Source organism: Bemisia tabaci, chromosome 3 (assembly GCF_918797505.1).
Source record: "Bemisia tabaci chromosome 3, PGI_BMITA_v3".
Lineage (NCBI taxonomy): Eukaryota > Metazoa > Arthropoda > Insecta > Hemiptera > Aleyrodidae > Bemisia > Bemisia tabaci.
In genome coordinates, this window is record NC_092795.1 from 6,331,536 (window position 1) to 6,354,265 (window position 22,730).

A 22,730-nucleotide genomic window follows, 5' to 3' on the forward strand; every position below is an offset into this window, starting at 1 on the left:
CACATTTCAGCATCCATCAGACAATCATGGTCAAGCATGGTTGCCCGCTCGTCACTTAAGTAAGTATAATTATTTTAGTTTTCATCAATTTCTTCACAGTATCTCAAATATCAAATAAATTGATCTATTCATAAATTACTGTTAGTTGAAATTTCAATTTTTAAAACAAGTGATCTAAATTTTGTAGAAGCTGTCACAGGAGGCTTTTTGGAAGTTAGCTGTGACTTAGGCAACGTCCAAGATCATTATCCTTAACCTCACAATAACAATAACATACAATTCAGTCCTTGTGGTTCTTGCCAATTTCTTGCCCAATTGGTATCGTCTTATCTTGTGTTGCTTTAAATATATCATCAAAATTACTCTCGTATACCTATTAAGCACTCTCGTAATCTCAACCACCGTCGCATTTTAACTTTTACCCCACATCACATCAGCAGGAAATCCTGCATGGGATTCTACTTCTTCTCTTTAGTTTTGACAAGCGCTGTTCTTCAAAGCTACATAAAGTACTCCAAGTTTTGCAACCAAGATTGAGATGACATTGTTGTAAGTAAACTTATCTTCTTGATAGAATAAAACCCTCCTACTTATCTGCATAAGAATCTAGCCTAGCTAGCCTTGCATCGTAGAAAGTAGGTATGCTGCAACTTATTGAGATTGTCGCACTTACTTACTATTTTGGTATCTTTACCAAGAACGATTAGATCAGAGCATCCAGAAGAAATTGTGACCAATTCAAGTTGGTTTTACTTTAGCAGAAGGTGCACAGGTAGATTTTGACTTTGCAGTCAAATAAAGGATTAAAGCCTTTGCTCATAAGTCTGAAGAAGGAACCATTCTTAACAAAATTTGCAAAATTTAGAGAAATGAAAACTGGATTTGGCTACAGATTAAATGTTGCTTTTGATGTAGTATTCAACTGCCGAATCAAATGCAGCATTTTTTCCATAGCCTAATTTTGCTTTCATTTCCCCAAACTTGGGGATTTTTTGGGAGTGAATGAATCTGTAGACTCATGCTTAGGGGCTTTCATCCTTCTGTTGCCTGGAAAGTAAAAATCTGCCAAGACTTTTTACTTAATTGATGCGATATATAACACATCATTTCAACTAAGCTGAGAACTTAGGACAAATTTACTTTAATCAGTTTTTATACACAGGATGTTCTATTTGCTGCAAATTTCAGATTAGTATATATTTCTTCAATCATGACTCTGGTTTGGTTGAAAAAGGATTGTTTATTGTTTGTGCCAAAGTTGGCCTCATGGTCAGTTCTTCTAGAGGCAGTCCTATATGTTTGAAGTATATCACATACAATATATTCGCCCTTTCTTTGATTGCAGGACTATCATCTCTGTTTCAATCATTTCAATGGTTACAAAATCCCCGCATAGTAAGTTACTGTAATAACCGAAGGGCTTAAACTTCCACTTTGATCTCTTCACAGTAAAACCAGAAGTGATCCAGCTGAACAGATCTGAAAACAACTTCTCCTTGGCTCATAGGTATGTAAAACCAGAATCTCTTCCTTTCTATAAGTCAGGTTGTTCTCTACTTGTTGAGAGATAACACCTTTATTGATTTTTCTGAGAATATCCCTATTTTCCTATTTTAAATGGATCACCAGAAGCCATAAATAATCCACAACTCGGAAGCACAATCGGGAAAACTCTTTTGACAGGCTCAATAGATGAGAAAAGCGGAAGTGCCTTCAATTTTAAAAATGCAACACGCACATCCTTGGAACACAAATCTTAGCATCAAGGTGCCACAATCGACTGGGTTATAACAGACCGAGAGCTCGCCCGAAAAAAATTTCAACCGGAAAGATCTAAAAATGCAACCATTTTTTTCAAAGTCTTTTTTGTTGATGTTTGAAGATCTGTTGGTCTGGCAGGTCATATCGTTGACGTTCAATAGCCATGTGACCTCAAATTTAAAAAAAATTGCCAAAATTTAACCGGAGAGATTTATGCATGAAATTTTACCATCATGGATCATTCACGGCTCGCCACCGGTTTGCACCTAGAATATATCTGATGCTCTAGTATTGACAACTCTTTTTTGAGTTATTTTGGACCAAGGCGTTTTTTTGGACTTAAGCGAGGAAGGCAGACATTTCAAAATACGAGCAGAATTTTTGTATGGTTCGATCTTTTTGCGCTTTATTCATTTCGTGCCCTCAATTCACAATTGTTAGACTTTAGTGGTTTTTAATACTTTGCTATTTTTAGAATCTAATTGATTTTGACAATTTCTGTTCTACAGATCCAGATACACAGAATTGGAAGATTTTCAACTTCATTTTTTCTCTTTCACAAGTAACTATGCCAAGAAAAAATGATTCTGTCACTGAGCAATGTCCTTCCCAGAAAAATGTTACTTGTAGCAAAAAGCTTTCCCCGATTAAACCATTCTCTAAGGTAAAAACACTTAAAAATTTCTCTATGTTTCGCCAAAAGAAAAAGCGGCGCTCTAAAAAAAAGTGGAATAAGCGCTCATCCAAGAATTTCTCAGTGCCCCAGAAAATGGGATTTCCTCCGGTCTCTTGTAGTATTGGCAGTAACTCTTGGTTCTGGAGCAACTATGAATTAGCTCAAAGGTGGCAAAGGGCTCATATGATGAGTGTTGAAAAAGCCAACTTTGCAGTTAGTATTTTTCAACAATCTCTCACTCAACCTTTTCAGCAACCTTTTCTCAAATCAAATATGCACAAAAAACATACGAAACATTTTTCCTCCCAAAATACTCTCGATTGTGGAATGGATATAAATTTTATGAGTAGTTTATCGAGTCTTGTAAATAATAGTGATGCTAGTATGGAAGATGAAATTGAAACTTGCAGAACAGAAGATGAATATAGGTTCGAGTTTAACGTAGATGAAAATATGCGCACTTTCTTAGAACAAAGTATGAGGCACAAGCAAGAAATGCAACGACTCAAAGACGCTGAATTGGAAGAAAGTGTCGATGCTGAAATGTTTAAAGCTCCTAAAGAATCGGCAATGGAAGAGCGCAAAAGAACTATGAGCATTTTGTATGGCGATGCTGCACCAAAAATTTTAAGTATGGAAATGGCCCTTCAAATGACATTTGATAGGCATTTTGACCAAAAGCAGCCTGCCTTCTGGCCAAACTTACCTCTGTTACTGTGAGTAAGTCACATATCTGATGGGATTTAAGTTTAAGAATACACTTTTATTTTTTAAGTTATTCTCTTGATCTCATAAGCAATTAAGAACCCATATACTTACACACAGTGCACCCATAAATTACAGTCATTGAATGTGAAAAAAAAGTAGTCTCTTCTTTCTCTGACGTAATTTGCTGCTGCCCCCCTCCCCCCCCCCCCCCTGCGTCTGCGGTTTTAAGGGGGAAAAAATTTAATCCCTTCAAATTCAGAATTCCTCCAGAGTTAACAGTTCAGTATATCTCTATTCTAATTTACTGGCAGATATACATCTTGCAGCAGAAAAGCCACTTATTCTAATAATCGCAGAAAGTTAATGTTCAATTTGAGAATGATTTCAAATTTTTCGAGGATGATTTTCTCATGAGAATATAAGTTTCTTAAAATGATATCGGTTTCGCGTTTTAATTTTTATTTTTTATGAAGGGTCGCCTGAATTTTTAAGGTTTTTCGTTTTCTCTGAATTTTCTTGTGACTATTTTTGTAATAAATTCAAGTTTTGAACTCAAAACGACAATTTATTCCTCATGTCTTAATTAGTAGCCCAGCAGGCCGATTATTGAAATTGACAGACAAAGCTATAGACAAAGAAGACAAAAGGGATTTGGAGGGATCCTATTGATGGAAGCGGCTGGTTGCAATGGACAAAGGAGGCAGGTAATAGACTAACTAAAGGCAACTCAGGAGAGACCCTATAGTTAGTTCATCATTTTCTCTCCCCTAGTCTATAGGAACCACCCATTTCACCCAATAGGATCGCTCTATACTCCTTATGTCTTCTTTTTCTATAGCTTCGTCTATCAATTTCAATAATCGGCCCGCAGTACGAATAGTGCCGACGGATCGCGACGTCTATAAAGTCCGTAGAGAGGCAGAGTCATTTGACTCATACCGATTCAGAGTTGAATTGTCAAAAATCATCAGTTTTTCGAACAGCCGTGATTTTTAACAATACTTCTTTAGTTATACTATAATTTTTAAGTCTTTAAATATCCTTGAATTTTAGGGTAAGGTATCGTCCACATTTATTTGAAACTCCGTAAATTTGTCATCCATTGGTTGTCTTGTTAATCAATAGGAAGATTGGTCTTTATTCTTTTGCTGCAGACTTCTCTGCATTTTTAAAAAATCGGTGAGTTGGAATATAAAACATAAAGATTCTATGTATTGGCCTTGTAAGTATAAATAGTATTATAATAATTATAATACCATTTGATCAATTTATATTGCTTTAGATGAAACAAAGTCACCCGTAATATTAATTTTCCGTTTGTGGAATATCAGACAAATTATGTCTTATACTAAAAATCAATAGTCTAAGATTCCATTCAGGGATACCAAATCTCTACAATCCCTCGATCCTAGAATTGCAGGCTCGGGGTGTTCACCGGTTGGAAATGGTATGGACCGCGGTAGGTCCGGCACCTAGGTATTACGAATTTTCGAGGGTTAAAGCGCACTGTAGTGAACGCGCAATGTGTGAAGTATTCCAGCCTTCTTGTAGGCGCTAATATGCGTGTCGTGCCGACCAGCGACCGCGACCGCACTGTGTTTGGCGCAATGCGTGAAGTATTCCTGCAGTCTCGTAGGCGCTCATATTATGCGTTTTGCGCCGACCGGCGCGGCGGCCGCACTATGTTTGGCGAGATTATAAACGATGATACAGCATTAGATTTGAAAGAAACTAATGAAATAAAGATGAGAAAAATCTTTGGCATTTTTAAAAAATGACGTTCAGTAGTTTTCCATGTAGGAAATGGATATATTTTAATTAATTATATATCAGGGAACACGAAACTTAAAACGTTTTAGAGCCTTAGTAGTAATAAGTGTCAAAAGAGTTCCTAAAAACTCCCTGATTTTTTCTAAAAATTGGCAAAGGAAGAAATTGCTCTGGGGTGTTTTTTCTAAGTAAAAATTAATGCATCAACAGTTTTAGAAAAAACTAGTCATTTTGAAAAATATTTTAAGAGTTTTCTAAAAACTTTTAAAACAATGCAAATGTTTGACAACTATATTTCCACGAAATCATGATTTCCCCCTCCCATTTCGCAAAGTCGTACTGACTTTCGTCTAAAAAACCATTGAATTGGAACTTAGATGGAGAGCTTAAATGGTAAATAGTGATTCAGCGGATTGTGAAAGTTGAAGAAAAAAGTGATCACTTTTCTTGGAAGGTGCTCAACCCCGATCCAGCAATTCTTGGAAAGCTTGAAAGATTATCGACCCCTGAGCCTGAGGGGCACCATGATTTTACTGATCAGAGCTCCTTGTAAATGCCTGGAAAGTCTGATTTTGGTTTCAAAGATTCACCACGTTTCATAGTTGACAAATGGTAAAAATTGAGAAGCTTTCCCTGAGGAGCTAATGCAAGAATTCCACGACGATTTGCCACGTGCGGGCGGCTCGCATAAACCTGTCACGACGAGGGAAGTACGAGCATGTGGTGCGGGTTGCGGAACCGCTTTATGCAGGCGCATCGCCAGTTGAGCGCGAACGCACGCTTTTTACCCTCGCTTCCCCGGCGGAATCCGAATCACTCCGCGGGATTTGGCAAGGGTGTGTGACGTTGCAGTTTGTCGCAACTTGACACTAGTTTAAGACATTTTTTGATGAGATTTATACCTCGACAAATTAAATTCTTGTGTTAACGTTCCCGCGGCACCATACCACGACGCGACGCGTTCGCCGGCTTGATGAATGGCGCAACGCGGAATCTTAAATAGGTAAGTTTTCTTTTCACCTAGCGTATTCCGTATTTAGCCCGCCGGCACTTGCGTTCCGGGATCCGCTCCATAGGAGAGGAGCTTAGCGGGGGGATCGCCATGTTGCCGACGAAAATTGCCACGGTTTTCTTTACCGATAATAGAATCTCCCTCGTTGCCAGATCAATGGAGATGTTGCATGTGTGAGGAATTTGCGATTTGATTATTGATTCTTATGTAAAAGTCTACGAGAAACACGATAGTGCCACTGGCTTTCCCTGAAATCAACTCCCAAGCTCAAAAAAAGCTCTCAAAGTTGAGGGCGTAGTGGAGGGAATATCCCACGCTATCCTGAGAGCCCACCTCTGCATCAAGACAAACTCTCCATGCGAAGATAGGGAGCAAATACATTAGCAGTGATGCCGTGTTTTCAGTTTTAGAGTCCGCAAATAAAGTGGCAGCCCTGTCAATTTATTTGCTCCCTATATTTGCATGAAGAGTTTGTCTTGATGTAGAAGTGGACTCTCAGGATAGCCTGGGATATCCCCTCAATTACAGTCTCAACTTTGAGAGCGTGTTTTGAGCTTGGGAGTTGATTTCAGAGAAAACCAGTGGCACCATCGTGTTTCTTGCACATTTTTACATAAGAATCAATAGTCAAATCGCAAATTCCTCACACGTGCAACATCTCAAAAGAATCGAAAACCGCTAATGTCCATTTTTCCAGTCTTAAGTTTTTTTGAGTTCATAATACTTTTGAAGAGTTAATACAACCATGAAAGTGTTGAAAGGACTCGTTTTGGGATTAGGAAAGCCAAAAACGAGGTTTAACGCCACTTACGTGGTTGCAACCAACTCCGAAAAGTATTATGAACTCAAAAAGACTTGAGACTGGAAAAATGGACATTAGCGGGTTTCGCACGTGCCGATTCAATTTGTTTACCGAAACATGCTACCTTAGCCTTTGAAAAGTCGCCCTAAATGTGATCGTCCACGGGGAGGTGTTCCTTAGTCTACAAAAACTAAAAAATGTTTGATACATCGCGCGCTTTTTGCAAAAAATACAATTTTTCAATCTCAACAGTACTGCCGCCGACAGCCAAAACGCCGTAACTCCAGAGGCGGATGCAGCAATTTGGCAACACCAGATTTTCTCCATTTAAACCTATGCTAAATAATCGATTCTTTCCGGAGCACCTGGTCCTCCAAGAATCGATACATTGCCATAAGTTTAAATGGAGAAACGACAATGTTGCCAATTCGCTGGATCCGCCAATGAACTCCATTACAAATTTTGTATTTTTCTTCCACACATACTGCTCTAATACGAGATAATCCGAGTCTGACAAGGTTTCATTTTTCTTGAATTTTGAGCTCCGAACGGTATGCCAAAATTGACTCGAAAAATGAAGTATGAATATTTGCTCGTTTTCGTGTAAAATATTGTTTTGTCAGAAACAAATCAAAAAATGTCGAATGGAGATACAGCGTTTTTACTTAGGACGGCAAAGTACAGCTCATTCTTTCTTCATAAAACCGCAAAATTTCCATGTACCTAATCTCGTTAATGAATGCCAGTCAAACGATCATACGACGAGACAAAATGTTGGCAATTTGAAAGAAAATTGCAACTTATTCCGATTCCATCGCTTTGAAATTCAATTGGAGGAGCCCCTTCAATCAGTAGATAGGCAACATACACAACACCCGATGCAGAGGCAATAATGTTACACTACGCCCATCCCACACTCCATTTATCTACCCCGCGGTGAACAGCAGGGCATTGTAGACTTTCGCTCACGAACATGGGAAGTGAATCGTGTAGGTACCTACAGGGTGATCCAAAATACTCGCAACATCCCTATAACCCGTAGAGGTCTTGCCTCTTTTCAGAGTGATCCGCTTTAAATTTCGGGGGTCCCAAAAGTCGATTCTTTTGGCTTAGGAGCACTCATTAAACTTCAAGTCTCTATCTCAATCTGCACGAAAGTTTCAGGGATAATGCCCGGTACTAGTGGTGCCGGACTTTTGGAGCACCCTGTACATCAAACGTAGATATGGTCGTCTGCTCAAGAGTCATTTTCACTCTTTAAAGTTGTCACGCAACTTTGCTGCAATATCGTTGTGTGAGGCGGATCGACTATAGATGTGGCGAAATGATAGGCCGTAGACTAGCAACGGGAGATTCCTATCCCTCAGGGAATTTTTCAGCCAGAAGGGCCTTTAAAATAATTTAGTTCCTGCATGCAGAGAGTATTCTTGATTAAACGCGTGCAATGCCAAGTTCAAGCGCTGAAAGTGGAAGTTGTTGTGTAGTTCTTTGAAATATACGGGAGTCGCAGAGTTTTCAGTAACAGATGAAATCGGGCATTGGCGGTTTTAGCAAATTGGCAATATAGTCTTTTCTCCATTTAAACCAATGGAAATGTATCGATTCTTCAAGAATCGATTATTTAGCATAGGTGTAAATGGAAGCAATCCGGTGTTGCCAAATTCCTGGATCTGTCTCTGAAATGGGGCGGACGCCTCACTAGTTAGGCTCGGAACTCGTCGACCAGAACATGGCGCCAGCTCTCCCATTTACATCACGACTTTATGTACTCTATGGAAGTCTGCCACGCTGCAAACCGAGGTACGTGTTTCTGCAGTTTCACCATCGATATCGTTGTTGCTAAAGAAAATTCGCAATAGTGACCCCTGCCATTCGGGGTAGCACTTTCCATGCAGAGAGAGCAGAATTCACAGCAAGCGCAAAACCACTTTTACATATTGACGAGGTGCTACGGTGAACGCTCTCCAACGTCTTAACGTTGGAACCGTCGTCTTGTTTTTAACTTCTTGAGTGCCACATTTAAAGCTTCAAATCATCGAAATAATGTAGAAGCTTCCATTGACCAGATAACATCAACATCAGGAGCATTTTTTGAATTAAAATTTTGAATGTGCGCCAAATAAATGGCTGGAAGATTAATTAAAAGCGATATTCGTATCTGAAACTCTGGAAAATTATATTCTTTTCCCCAAGAAAATCCCGGGAAAGTGGGAGAAAACTTCGGTTTCTCATCAGTGAATGAGCAACTGAAAATCAGGGAAAATCGGGAAAAAATCAGGGAAATTTAGGGGAAAACAGGGAAAAACAAGGAATGAGCTTTGCCAAGAAAACTAGACACCTTGTTCTGTGCTTAACGCGGTCCAGTTCCTCGACTGAAGCCGCTTTCAAATTTTCGCTCTCCGTCTTTCGTTTTCTCGCGTTTCAGGCGCTGAAATTAAGGACGGGCGAGTCGGCGGAAGGGACGGCTAGAGAGTGGAAACCTTTCCTCCGATAAGGGCGAGGTGGTATTTCGGGTCGAGTTACCTTGCTCCTTCATCCCTTCGACTCCGGCCTTTTCTTTCGCGCTTTGAGATCGCGTTTCCGAGGCCACCGCCCCGCTCTCCCGCCCCGCGTTTCTCTTTGCCATCACATTTTAATTATCTTTGTCTGCTATTGAGTCATAATAATAATTATTCATTCGCGGAGACAATGAAAAGGAGCGGCTCCGTCGACGGAATCCCAACCTGCAGCAAGACCCGAATTTTTGTCATCTTCTTTGTGATCCACTCAGGGAGAAACCCTAGAAACTTTTTCGACCCAGGGACCTGCGGGCTGATTGTTGAAATTGGTAGACAAAGCGATAGACAAAGTTGACATGGGGAGTATGGAGCAATCCTATTGGTTGAAATGGATGGGTTTGTCTAGACTACGGCGGTTAATGATGGACTAACTGTAGGGTATCTCGTGGGTTGCCGTTAGTTAGTCTATTACCTACCTCCTTTGTCCTTTGCAATCACCCGCTTCCACCAATAGGATCTCTCCATATCCCTTGTTGTCTCCTCTGTCTATGACTTTGTCTATCAATTTCAATCATCAGCCCGCAGGATCACTTTGCCATCCTCAGGGAAAACACTGTGCAAACCTTTTCACTTTGCAAAAAAAAAAATTAATGAAAAAAAAAATTATAAAAAAACAAACGTATTGCAGTGGCTAAAGTGCGAGAACACGTATATCCGTATGCGACGTTATAGACTTCCAGTCACATACTTTATTCTTTCCTAAGAAAACTAGTTTACATAAGTAATTTCTTGGAACTTTCCTTGATTTTTCTTCTCTATTAATCGAAAGTTCTGCATAAATTTCAAGCTGTAAAGTTGACTTGTTCCCCTTCGAAAACATGCATCAACTAGGAGCGGAGATTTTGAAATACGGCATTGGAAGTGCGAGGTTTTGTACTTCGGTCATCGATATTTAATCTCTAATGAGAAGGATCATCAATTTATTTAATTTAATTTTGCCGTTAGGAACCACAATGTCTCGCTCATCCGTAAAAACTCTTATGTACGTAGGGAATCTAATTGCACCTTCGTTGTTTCTAACCTGAGCCAGAAATTGTAGTTTCGAATTGCAAAACGCACAGTCCAATTCATGAGAATCTATCTGTCTCATTTTTGAAATTTCATCTATTGAGTGTGATATACCCTGGTAAAAATTGGCGATAAGAGCTGCGTTTCAAAATACCATAGGAATTCTTATAGCCGGCTGAAGAAGGCTACAGAAAATCATATAGTTGGCTGTAGAATGCGAAGAAAATCATGCGGCCGGGCTATACAAAGCGATAAAAAATTATGCAGCCGGGCTATAGTTCCTATCGCTGGGCTTTACACTTTATCGCCTGGCTGTTGCTTTTTCGCCATCGATTATAGAAGGCTATAAGAAATTGTGTAGAAATTCGTGTGCTTTGGAAATCATTAAGTTTGATACGGAACCACCTTAATATTTACAAAACACACGTTATATTTTCCTTTAATACATATTTTTTTTCATCAATTCAAATGAGAATAATCCATACAGGATGTGCAAACATTTCAAAATCATGAGTTGAATAACGCTGACTCCGCCAGACGAAATATTAGAGCCTAATAACACAACGTGGAGCGGCGACGCACTGGCGCCTACAAACCTTAGGGGGATACTTCACGCATTGCGCAACGCGGGAAGTATCCCTGTTGGGTTTACAAAGCACACGAATTTCTACACAATTTCTTATAGCCTTTTATAGCCGATTGCAAAAAAGCAACAGCCAGCAGCCTGATTGTTAAACTTTTGTGTTTATCCGGTAGACATAGGTGACATGGGTTAAAAGGCGGAGCGTGATTGGTCGGAAATGTCTTATCGCTGCTTTATCGTGCCTACGTCGGGTGGAACTCTCGACAAGTTAAAGGCACCTCTTAAGTTTCCGGCAGAATGTCGTCTATTCCACCCGACAAAGGCACGATAAAAAGCAGCGATAAGACATAGCCGACCAATCATGCTCCGCCTTTTAACCTATGTCATCTATGTCTATCCGACAACCACAAAATGTCAACAATCAGGCTGTTGGTGATAAAGTGTAAAGCTCGGTGATAGGAACTATAGCCCGGCTGTATAATTTTTTATCACTTCGTGTAGCCCGGCCGTATGATTTTTCTCGCATTCTACAGCCAGCTATATGATTTTTGTATCGCCTTCTTCAGTCGGCTATAAGAACTCCTATGGTATTTTGAAACGCAGCTCCTATCGCCAATTTTTACCAGGGATTCCTGTATTAACACAAGATTTGGGTTACTTTTTCTCACCGTGTGCCTACGTCCGGCGGTAAACAAATCCTCAAAATGCGACCACCTCTTTTTTCTCCTAGGAAGTGACCCACTTACGGGTCCATTTTACGGTTTACAGGCTCGCGGAGGGCGGTGTCGCAATGTCGCCCTCGGTTTTTCCGCGGAACCCCCGCGCTGGAGGCGCGCCGCGCAGTGACGCAACGCCACGCCACGCCAGGTCCCGCGCTCTCCCCATTCATCGGAGGGTGTCGGCGTTTTCCCCCGTTGTCGTCAGTGGTGCAGTGAACTTCGCCGACGCTCCGCGTGTCTCCCCGCGCTTTTCCTCCGTCTCGCGTTCTCGTATTCTCTCGTCGTCCCGGAACACTCACCTTCGCGAATTGAGTGGGACACTTCCAAGATCTCGAGATCCGAGAATAGCTTGTGCTGTGTAATGAAGCAAAACCCCGGATCTGAAATTTTTAGTGCTTCGCGTGTCTTGCCGTTTTTCCCACCTGAGAATTTCAAATTACTTTAAAATCCCTTTCAAAGCTAGTTCACGTTTGCAAATTACCGTCCGGTGAAATCGCACGGGTAAAACAATTGAAGACCTCCGTTGTTACGGATCGTGTTTTTCGAGGTCAAAGAGTCCAAGAGGCCCGTTTTGTGTATTGAAATAAATCCTTGGATCTGAAATTACAAGTGCTTCACGTGTCTTCCCGATTGATCTCACTTGAATATCCATCGGAATGATCTCATCGTTAAGTTCGCGTTTTTTGAATAATAAGCCGGTGAATGTTTTAAACCCACCATCGGCGGATATTGTTTCTCAGATCTCGTATTGAATTAAAATCGTTGATCGGACGTTGTGCGTGCTAACGTGTCTTGCCGAATCCCTTATCATCATTTCCTATTAGAAATGTTATAATCGTTTGAAGTTGATTCTAGCGAAGCTTTACGAAGCGTTTTTCTTTAAATTATTTTTTGTGGTTTTAAAACACTATTTTGTTTGGCCGTCTCAAGTTCTTTCCTACTGAGCGTCGTTTCCTTTACCACACCGAAACGCAGTTGTGGGTCCAAAGTCAGTGGATGATCAGTGATCACTGAAGTCAGTGAAAAATTTACTCAATTCCCAGGAATGTAGTCCTTTAAAAAGTGAACCGGCGTTTATTATTGTAGTTGTCCGCTATCGTTAATATTACTTCTAATAATTTTCTACCTCTGTTTGTGTTTTAAAAAAAAAAAGATATCGAGGAATCGAGTGAAACGGGAGAACAGTTCGATTTTACCTCATGTGTGCTCGGTTTCAGTTTTCTATTTAATTTTTAAACCATATATTCCCTCCTTTCTTTGTGTCAGAACTTACGCCCGATATTGTAGAGGGGCTCGAAAATAATTTAGCCGAGAGTGAAACGTTTCTGTTCAGTGAGAAAGTTCTGGATTCCGTGTGAAGTTTCCTGTCCTGTCCGTAAGGAGTAATTTCATCTGTCTCTGGATTACAAAAAAGGATTACCACAAAATTTAAGGTAAGCAAGGAGCTTTCTACTTGCTGTGCTATTTTTGCTGATAAAAAACGCAGGCGAGGTCGATCCAAAGTGAAAATTCAACTTACGCATCGTGAAATCCGGACGATTCCCGGTCCCCAGCAACCAATAGGTCCCTTCGCTCGCCCCTTGATGATCTATAGCCTAGACTACCTTGCACTGATGATACAGCTCCATGTATATTAATAAAACTATATAGTAGGAACTAAGTGTCTAATGAGGTTTGTCCCTCCAACGATTGAATTATTAAAATTGATAGACAAAGTGGTAGACAGAGAAGATAAAGGTAACATGGAGCGATCCCATTCGTGGAAGCGGATGGTGGCAATGGGAAAAGGAAATTAATAACGGAATAACTAACGGCAACCCACGAAAAACTTCATAGTTTGTCCATTATTTTCCTCTGTAGTCTGCAAGAATCACCCGCAGAGTTGCCATAATTTCCTCATCATCAAATTCCCTTGCTTTCCCTGACTTTTTCCAGACTATTTTTGCTTTTCCATGACTCCAAAATTTTCGGATTCCTTGACTTTCCCTGACATCAAAACTTCCACCTTGATTTTTCGCCCTTTAAATTACACTCACTTCTGCTAGACGCACCCGAAAAATTCCCCGACTTTTCCTGTTAATTTCCTGACTTTCCCTCAACTTCCTGATTTTCCAGACCCGCCGACAACCCTGCCCCCGCCAATCAATAAAGGTCCAGTCACACGATCAAATTGAGCCATCAAACTGAAGCTCTGATTGGTGGGAAAAGACCTGAGGTGAGGATGCGACCAACGAGAGATGGTTCAGTTTGATCGTGTAACCAGACCTTTCGATAGCTCCATTTTCCCTTCGTCCATCGAGTTGTCTATAAACTTTCAATAATCAGCTCGTAGAAATCTACTTGGCCCCTTCGAGAAACGTAATTTAAGGGATTTTCCGACGGGAGATCGCGAGCACTGAAAGCGCAACGATTCCTTTTTCCTCGGCTGCCGCGCCGGTCACATTTCATTTTATTGCCGGTCTTGGAATTCATGGCTCACGCTGCCGTCCTATGGAAAAACACCGTATGAGCCTTTAGATGTTGCCACATTTCCTCTAACAAATCACGATTTTTCGGGAAAATTTGTAAATACCCTTCTTCCAATTTTTCAGGATATTTTTTTGGCAATTTAATCTGAGGTGTCTGCACAGTTCGACGAAAATGATTCATAACTTTCTTCAAAGATAAATATTTTCAGAGAGGTGATTCGGCAACATTCGAATGCTCATACGGCGTTCTTACTTAGCGCGGCACCATTTTCATCGATGTCCCGGCTCGGAGCGTTTTTCCGCCGTTTAAGTAGGGTGGACGGCAATCAATCCGGTCTGGAAACGTAGAACATTCGAATAACAACGATTAAACGCTCAAATGCTTGTTCGTCTTGTCATTCCTTCGAAGCGACGCACAGTGGATCGAGACAGTAGGAGAGGTCGGACAAATGCACTGAAAAAAAAAAAATCTCGGCGTATTTACTAAGAGAAGGGTAAAATTACCAAGAATTCAGGGTTCTATTTGATCCCAGTTTTTTCTTGGTAAAATTACCATTAATTTAATAGAATTGGTAATTTTACCGAGAAATCTCGGTACTTCTCGAACTTTCTCGGTAATTTTACTGGACCTTGGTAAAAACACCAATATTTTTTATCGACTGTGGTAGAATTACCGAGATAAAATGGCAAAGTTACCGAGAATTGATTACCAATATAAGTGGTATTTTTACCTGAAAAAAACAGTAAAAATACCGGTTTTTAGGCAAGCTAACCAGTCTGTCTTGGTAAAATTACCAATAATTGGTAAAAAAAGTGAGATGGTAAAGGTACCAACGGACCGTGCTAAAAACGCCGATAATTTTTTTCAGTGTGGAGATGTTGCATGTGTGAGGAATTTACGATTTGACTGTTGATTCTTATGTATAAGTTCGCGAGAAACACGATGATGCCACTGGTTTTCTCTAAAATCAACTCCCAAGCTCAAAAAAAGCTCTCAAGTTGAGGCCAAAATGGAGGCGATATCCCACGCTATCCTGAGAGTCCACCTCTACATCAAGACAAACTCTCCATGCGAAGATAGGGAGCAAATACATTAGCAGGGTTGCCGTGATTTCAGTTTTGGAGTCCCCAAATAAGGTGGCAGCCCTGTCAATGTATTTGCTCCCTATCTTTGCATGGAGAGTTTGCCTTGATGTAGAGGTGGACTCTCAGGATAGCGTGGGATATCCCCTCCATTTTGGCCTCAACTTGAGAGCTTTTTTTGAGCTTGGGAGTTGATTTCAGAGAAAACCAGTGGCACCATCGTGTTTCTCGCGAACTTTTACATAAGAATCATCAGTCAAATCGCAAATTCCTCACACATGCAACATCTCCATTGTTGAAACTTCAAACGCTTATAACTCCGTTTATACAAAACTTAGAGGTTCTGAAAGTGGTTCCGTTGGTTTCCTCGTAAAATTTTCTTCTGTTGACACCTATTGAAATTTAAAATTCGACGAAACAAACATCAAAATATGCAGTTTTAGTCAAAAATTTGACGTCCGACCTTTCTAATTGACTCGATCCACTGTGCGACGACCCCTGCGCTATCGACCTATCTACGACATCAACAAAGCCTCAAACAGGAGCTCTCATCGACGTCGTGTCTCTGTTTACTCGTGAAATTGAGGCCAATAAGGTAGATGATTCCATCCGTCGAAGTTCCATACTCCAATCAGCGGGCTGTTTTTGAAATTGATAGACATAGCGATAGACAAGGAAGTCAAGGGTTGAAATGGAGCGATACACAGGTGGAAAAAGTAAACCGACATTTTGTGTTATAATCGATGGGGTAGAGCACAAAGTAACTGGATCGCTCATATTTTCCGGTTAATTTTTGAAGGGTTACATATTGGGGTTACAAAGTACATTTGTGGTAATTTTTACGATTATCGTTGCCGCACAAAATCATTTCCGCACAAATCATTTTCTGTAGTATATAGGATATGGCAACGTCGAGAAAATTATGAGGCATATTTAAGAAAAATGAGTGAACAAAGATTGAAACAATTATTTCTTACCTTACTCAGCAGTCCAACAGGGATCGTCAGGGTCCAGATTTTCGTCCGTGAATTTTCCATTATTTTCATGAGCGTGCTTAGACTTCAACTCCTTCTTGCTATTTCTTCCATAGATTGTCGATCTAATTTGTGCGGAAATGATTTTGTGCGGCAACGATAATCGGAAAAATTACCACTAATGTACTTTGTGCGGAAAAGATATTCTGCCGCAATTTCAATTCAAGCGATAAGCGATACAACCTTCGTTCCCGACCGAAAAATCGGGAATCTACGACCCTCGCAACATCGCGACAAATTCGCATTGATCTGTTGGCGGCGGAAAGACAAACAAATCAAGGAATTTAGACCGTTGTTTTCGTTGAAAAACCGGAGAGAATTTATCACATCGTCCCGATTACGCGTAATGTCTCTCGTTTGTTTTCCGCCCCGGCCGGGTACAGGGTACATGCCCCCCTCCCCTTCCCCCCTGTGGTCTTTCGTTTCGATCCCTCGCCCTTAATGCAGTCCCAGTCCTCTGTCCCCTCCCCTCGTCCCTGCTCCTGTCCGGCGACTCAATTTAAATTCGCCCCCACAAAAAATCAAACCGAGCCGTCCCTTATTCACGTCCCTTTGCATGGAGAATGAAGACGTCTGGGTAGTGGCGTCGACAAGGGAAGAAGACGCTCATAGGGTCTGGGCCATTACCCCTCTCCACAACCCGAAAATTTGCAATACAGAGTAATTTATTTACCCGCCCCCCTTTATTAATTTATTTGGACTCCCCCTTTAAATTAAAGGGGGAGTCCAGGGGTTTTTACTTTGAGCCCCTCTTCCCTCCAATGAGAAATTGTTGACCATGGACCCCATACCCTTTCTAAGAAATATTTCTGTTAAATTGTAAAAATAATATACCGAGATGCAATTAATGTTGACAATCCTTTCGTCACTATTGACTTTATTTGCCTTTCGTCATTTATTTCCATTCTTACTTTGTATTCATTGGAACATGTTCGTTCGTTGTTGTAATCTGTATTGAAATGCATGTAAATAGCACATCTTTCACTTATGCTGCCGTGATAGCCAAAAGAGCAGTAAGTGTATATCTCTATGAGCCATGGTTTGCACATGCTTTTATGTGTCTCGAGGTTCATCCCAGCATGCATTTACTGCTCTCTTCGCTGTCACGGCAGTATGTAGTCCTATCTTCGTCACCTTTTCTACTGATTGTGAGCATCGAGCTCGAAATGTATTTAGAATAAAGGAACCCTAGTAAAAATTGGCAGTAGAATCTGTGTTCCAAAATACCATAGACCTACGGCCGGCTGTAAGATTTCCAATAGCTTCTATAGCCGGCTACACAATTTCTTATAGCCTTTTATAGCCGATGGCGATTAAGCAACTCACAGTCAGGCGATAAAGTGTATGCTAAACGTCACTAATTACGGATGCTAGGACTTAGTGAGTTTTTGGACCACTGCTCTCTTTTTGGGCCGTAGTATCTTGATTTATTTTGCGAGGAAAGCTCCGTACTTTTGATGGATGCCTGCCATTCCTAATATATTAGAGCGCCTTCAGTTTTGTATGATACTGTGCAATACCTCTGGTGTGAAATAGTCGCTTCAAGCGCCGTGGCACGCTGCGGCGCGACAGGCGGGAAGCCAGCGCGAAACGCGCATTGGCGCCTACAAACCTAACAGGGATACTTCACGCGTTGCGCAATGCGTGAGTATCCCTGTTAGGTTTGTAGGCGCCAGTGCGTCGCCGCTCCGCTTGTGTTAGCTCTAATATGTAATCTGCGGAGTCAGCGTTATTCAACTCATGATTTTGAAATGTTTGCACATCCTGTATGGATTATTCTCGTTTTAATTGATGAAAAAAATATATATTAAAGGAAAATATAACGTGTGGTTTGCTAAATATTAAGGTGGTTCCGTATCAAACTTAATGATTTCCAAAGCACACGAATTTCTACACAATTTCTTATAGCCTTCTATAATCGATGGCGAAAAAGCAACAGCCAGGCGATAAAGTGTAAAGCCCGGCGATAGGAACTATAGCCCGGCTGCATAATTTTTCATCGTTCCGTATAGCCCGGCCGTATGATTTTCTCCGCATTCTACAGCCAGCTATATGATTTTCTGTAGCCTTCTTTAGCCGGCTATAGATTCCTATGGTATTTTGAAACGCAGCTCTTATCGCCAATTTTTACCAGGGAATGTCAACAACAATTGCATCTTGGTAATGGTACGTTATTTTTAAAATTTTTACCATTTTATAGGCAATTATCAGGTGCATCATGCACTGAAAAATTTCTGGTTACAGTCCTGCATCTCGAGCGGTGCAGAGCACCTTTACGTAAGAGCATACCCACTAAAACCGGAAATGGTCCTAAAAAAATTTGAAATACCACCGGTGCGCGCGAATGAATGTTCTAATTTTTTCTACGAGGAGCCACTATTTCCAATTCCTTTGGTTTGTGTAACGCGTTGTAGGATGAGCGCCATTAATTTCGAAGAAAGAAATCGATCGTGGTCCTTTCATTGCAAAATTAAGTTTCCCTATGCAGAAAGGTGCTGCTTTGAATAAGCCAGAAATCGATTGTGGCCCTTTCATTGCAAAATGAAGTTTTCCTATGCAGATAGGTGTTTTTTTTTATAAGCCAGAAATCGATTGTTGTCCTTTCATTGCAAAATAAGTTTCCGTATGCAGATAGATGCTGTTTTGAGTAAGCCAGAAATTGATTGTAGTCAATTGATTGCAAAATTAAGTTCAAGTTTTTATAACTTGACCATGGGTAGTCAGAATGTATCTCCTTTTAGCATAAGGAAGATTACTAATATTAGGAGTAAAAAGTAAATTATTTTTTGAGAAATGAAGAGGGCTCTTGTGTTTTGACGGAGTGATCTCAAAGTAACGTGCAATTTTCCCGGAATTAGGACTAAGTTTTTTTGCACGCGATTCGAGCCGTCCGTCTTCTTCAGCCACTCATTTGGACGTATTTCTATCAAACGGAACTATGTGCTTTACGACGTGAGCCCTGTTATACATATATTCTTATGGGTCTCAGGGCTCATGTCTTAGTGCCTATAGCTCTGTTTGGCAGAAATACATCCATTTCTTACCTCTCCCGTGGAAATCTGAGATATGTCCAACAATCCAGGAGAAAAAGTTACAGCGGATGCATTTTAAACAGATCAGAGCTTTTGAAACGGCTGGAGCAGACTGCGCCCCGAAGACTTTCCTCTCGAGCGTCATGAATGCTTTAAAAGAGAGACTGAAAAATATTCACGAAATCTAGCGGAACGTCAGAAGTTTTCAAAAATCTTACTCGGTTTGCGAGAGACGATGACACGTGTCAGAGACTCGTTTTTCTTGGAAAGCGCTGCGATCATAATTGCAACTCGGATGGATTAATTCTTTAGTGATTCCTCTTTGGTCCCTCTTTTCAGCCGCAGAGGAAGCTTCAAAATGAAGTCGCTTCAACTCATGGTTGCCAGCAATCCATTACAACACAAGAAACTCTGAACGGGAGAATTTGCAAACGCCTGAGATTTTGTAAATTTCATGTTTAAAACGGAACTGCTAAGAGAACTGAGCATGAGCTTATTCTTGGTTTCTAAATTGAACAATTATTGGAAGAAATATGATAAAATAACCCAATATGCTAAAATACACATGTTTAAATGGGTGATGCCGTCAGATGACGTCACAAGGCGGTGCATTTTGTCACTTTTAAGTCTATTTTCCTACAATTTCCCATATCAGAAAAAATGTCTGCGAACTCAGCTCACTACAAACTCTCATATGAAGCAATAACATTTTTGTTTACGAATTCTCCATCAAACCCTCGCGTGTACGCAGAAAATAGTATCGACCGAATTTTCAAAATTCCACTAATTTCATCTTACTCTTTAATATAAAATCATAATGATAACGCCTAGCGGTAAAGGCGCGGAATGTATCGAAAGGATGCACCGCAAAGCGGTCAGGGGGTACCCCCCCTTGTTTTAATGAAATGAACCGAATTATCCCACTAAAACAGCAAGTTTTCCCCTCTTGCAAATTGCGAGGGTTGACGGAAAGTAATGAGTACTCAAAAACGTCATTTCTGACAAAACTGCAGCGAGTCCACATTATTCCGCCAGAGAGCTACACTATGCTTATGCCCTCTCGTGAAAAATGTCATCTTCTTTTGCCGATATCTAACCGTAAAGTGTGTTAGTTTTTTTCGGTGAAAACGTAACCAAGTGAGCATGTAAAAGACGGTACATATACGTACGATCTTGCCGAACATGAAATCAGTAAGTCCCGTTTTCATAGTCGAAGACAAAATTTGTCTGTTTTTTTATCAGTTTTGCGATAGTAAATCTATAATGTGGGAGAATTTATTAGCGATTATCGATTTTTTGCCACGGATTAAAATGAGAAAATATCTCGCTTCACCCGCACGCAAATCGCACGTTTTCAATTAGACCTGAATCCGACTCTCTTGTGTGTAGATTCCTTTCCCTTTCGGACGAATTTCACCGGTGGCGTGGCGTGCTTTGCGATTTATCGATTGACCCACCGTTTGAACCTACGGGAAAGGATCGATTTACAGAGTGTTCGCAACGGACACTTTAATAATCGATTCTTTCCTGTAGCTTCAAATAGAGATATATCGCTAATCGATCATTCAAGTTTCAGATACTCTTGACTAACAATGAGGTTCAATTGAAGATTTCAAATAAATGGACCAAAAACATAGTAAAAAATTTAAGTATTCTGATGTATGGCTCCTGTTCGAAATTTCACTTACAACACGATTTGCGCAACGAAAATGGCTGGTATCAACCCCGAACCGCATTGGTTACGAACATGTTTAAATTAACACGGTACGACGCGACGCGGATCCGTGTGAGCGCTAAGAAATCTTGTGCGCCTTCAATTCTGTGTGTATGCACCGTGGACATCTTTCGAGCACGAATAGTCGTATTCCTGCGCCTTCAAACACTTCGCGCGTCCTTTGACCAATCTACCATATTAAGTGTTGGTTTACATTTCACGAATTCAACGTTCTCGGTTGGTGGTACGCTGCTTCCATTATGTTGGTAAGAAAAAATCTGAATTTTACAGTAAGTTCTGCCGTGCCAATGAAAAACGCCGCGTGAGCTTTCAAACGTTGGAAAATTTCCCTCAATAAAACGCAAATTCCCTGGAAAATCTGTGGATATTTTTCTTCTAATTCTTTGAAGAACGTCGTTCGCAATCTGAACTACGGTATGTCCAAATTTGAAGGGAAAATATTCATAACTTTCCTCCAGTATAAATATTTTATCGTTGGAGATTTAGCAACAGTCGAATGTTCATACGGCGTTTTCCCTGGGAACGGCTGACTTACTCGAGATATTGTCTCTGCAAACCGGAGTTTGATTTATACTCTGTGCGTCTCCCTCGGAACTTTTATCTTGAATGCCCCATGGAAGTTTCTCCAGCCCTGAATCGCGGGAATAAAATGAAGGCTCCACCCCTCCTCAAGTTGAAGGATTCATGTCTCGGTTTCAAAAGTCGGGGAAATCAGGGCCAAGGAATGAGAGCTTCTCCTACTCATCACTAATTTGTATACTTACAGGTTGAGTGTGAAAAGTGCATGAGTGCTCTTACCTTACCATGCCGTTATAATGTTATAATAAAATGGAACATTTGGGCTACGCTGATTCGCCCCACAGAGATTAGCGCCACACTACCAACTCTGACGGAAAATCCGAGATTGTAGCCACAGAATGCACTGGAAAAAAAAAAAACACATTGGATCCAGAGTCCAGACTCTTAAAAACATCGGCAAGAAAAAATACTCTTGACTCCATCAGATCTAAGCTTCAATCAAGAACCAAGCCTCTTAATTTGAGCGGATTTCCTTTTGATTTAAGCTTAAATCTGATTGAACCAAGAGTCCTTTTTCTTGTCGATGTTTTCAAGAGTCTGGACTCTAGATACAATGTGTTTTTTTTTTTTTTTTTTTTTTTTTTTTTTTTTTTTTTCCAGTGCAGTGTTAAGTTCATTAAGTGCGAAGACATACCGGCAAATCTGGCAACCTGGAGAGTCTGCGAGCCGGTCTGAATTCTTGCCTCGGAGGGCTCACAATCAGTCTCCACACTGGAAAGCGCCGGTGGCGAGGCGTGAGTGATCGATTATCGATATTTCCCCTTTTGAAGCTATGGTAAAGAATCGATTATTAATCGATTCTGTCAATCGATTCTTTTCAAAAGATTAAAATGGCAGGGTAATCGATGTATCGCAAAAAGTACGCCACCAGACATCGCTTATTGAACGATTCGTTTTGTACAACTGAGATTTCTTGCTCCGTAAGTATATAGGAGCTCAATTTCCATACGTTTGACACCAGTGTGTAAGATGTTTTCCACCTCAGTATGAACGGGGTCTTTGACAAAATCGAACGTTAACTGTGATCTTCTTAAACTAGACCCTCATGGCGCCCTCGTGTCATATCAATGCAGGTGGAGTCTTCCATTTTTGCGGGAGTCATACCCCGTGATTTTAATGGCATTCGACGTTTGAATAGGTCTCCCTCCAAGCCGTTCGGAATTTTTCATCTCCCTTCGTCGAAAAATATTTTCCCGAGGAGG

General features: G+C 40.7%; 1 protein-coding gene and 1 non-coding gene across 2 annotated transcripts in view; both read left to right on the forward strand.

Moving 5' to 3' along the window:
• The first annotated feature begins 263 nt into the window (after positions 1-263).
• LOC109030822 (uncharacterized) lies at positions 264-3,000 on the forward strand. The gene is made up of 3 exons (XR_011899429.1): positions 264-549; positions 1,346-1,507; positions 2,271-3,000. It is a non-coding gene; the product is annotated as an uncharacterized protein (transcript).
• Positions 3,001-11,790: 8,790 nt separating this feature from the next.
• LOC109030794 (leucine-rich repeat, immunoglobulin-like domain-containing kekkon 5 protein) overlaps positions 11,791-22,730 on the forward strand; it is a 628,607-nt gene continuing 617,667 nt past the window's right edge. The window contains exon 1 of the transcript XR_011899432.1: positions 11,791-13,030. The gene's annotated coding sequence lies outside the window, so the exon portion shown is untranslated. The remainder of the gene's footprint in view (positions 13,031-22,730) is intronic.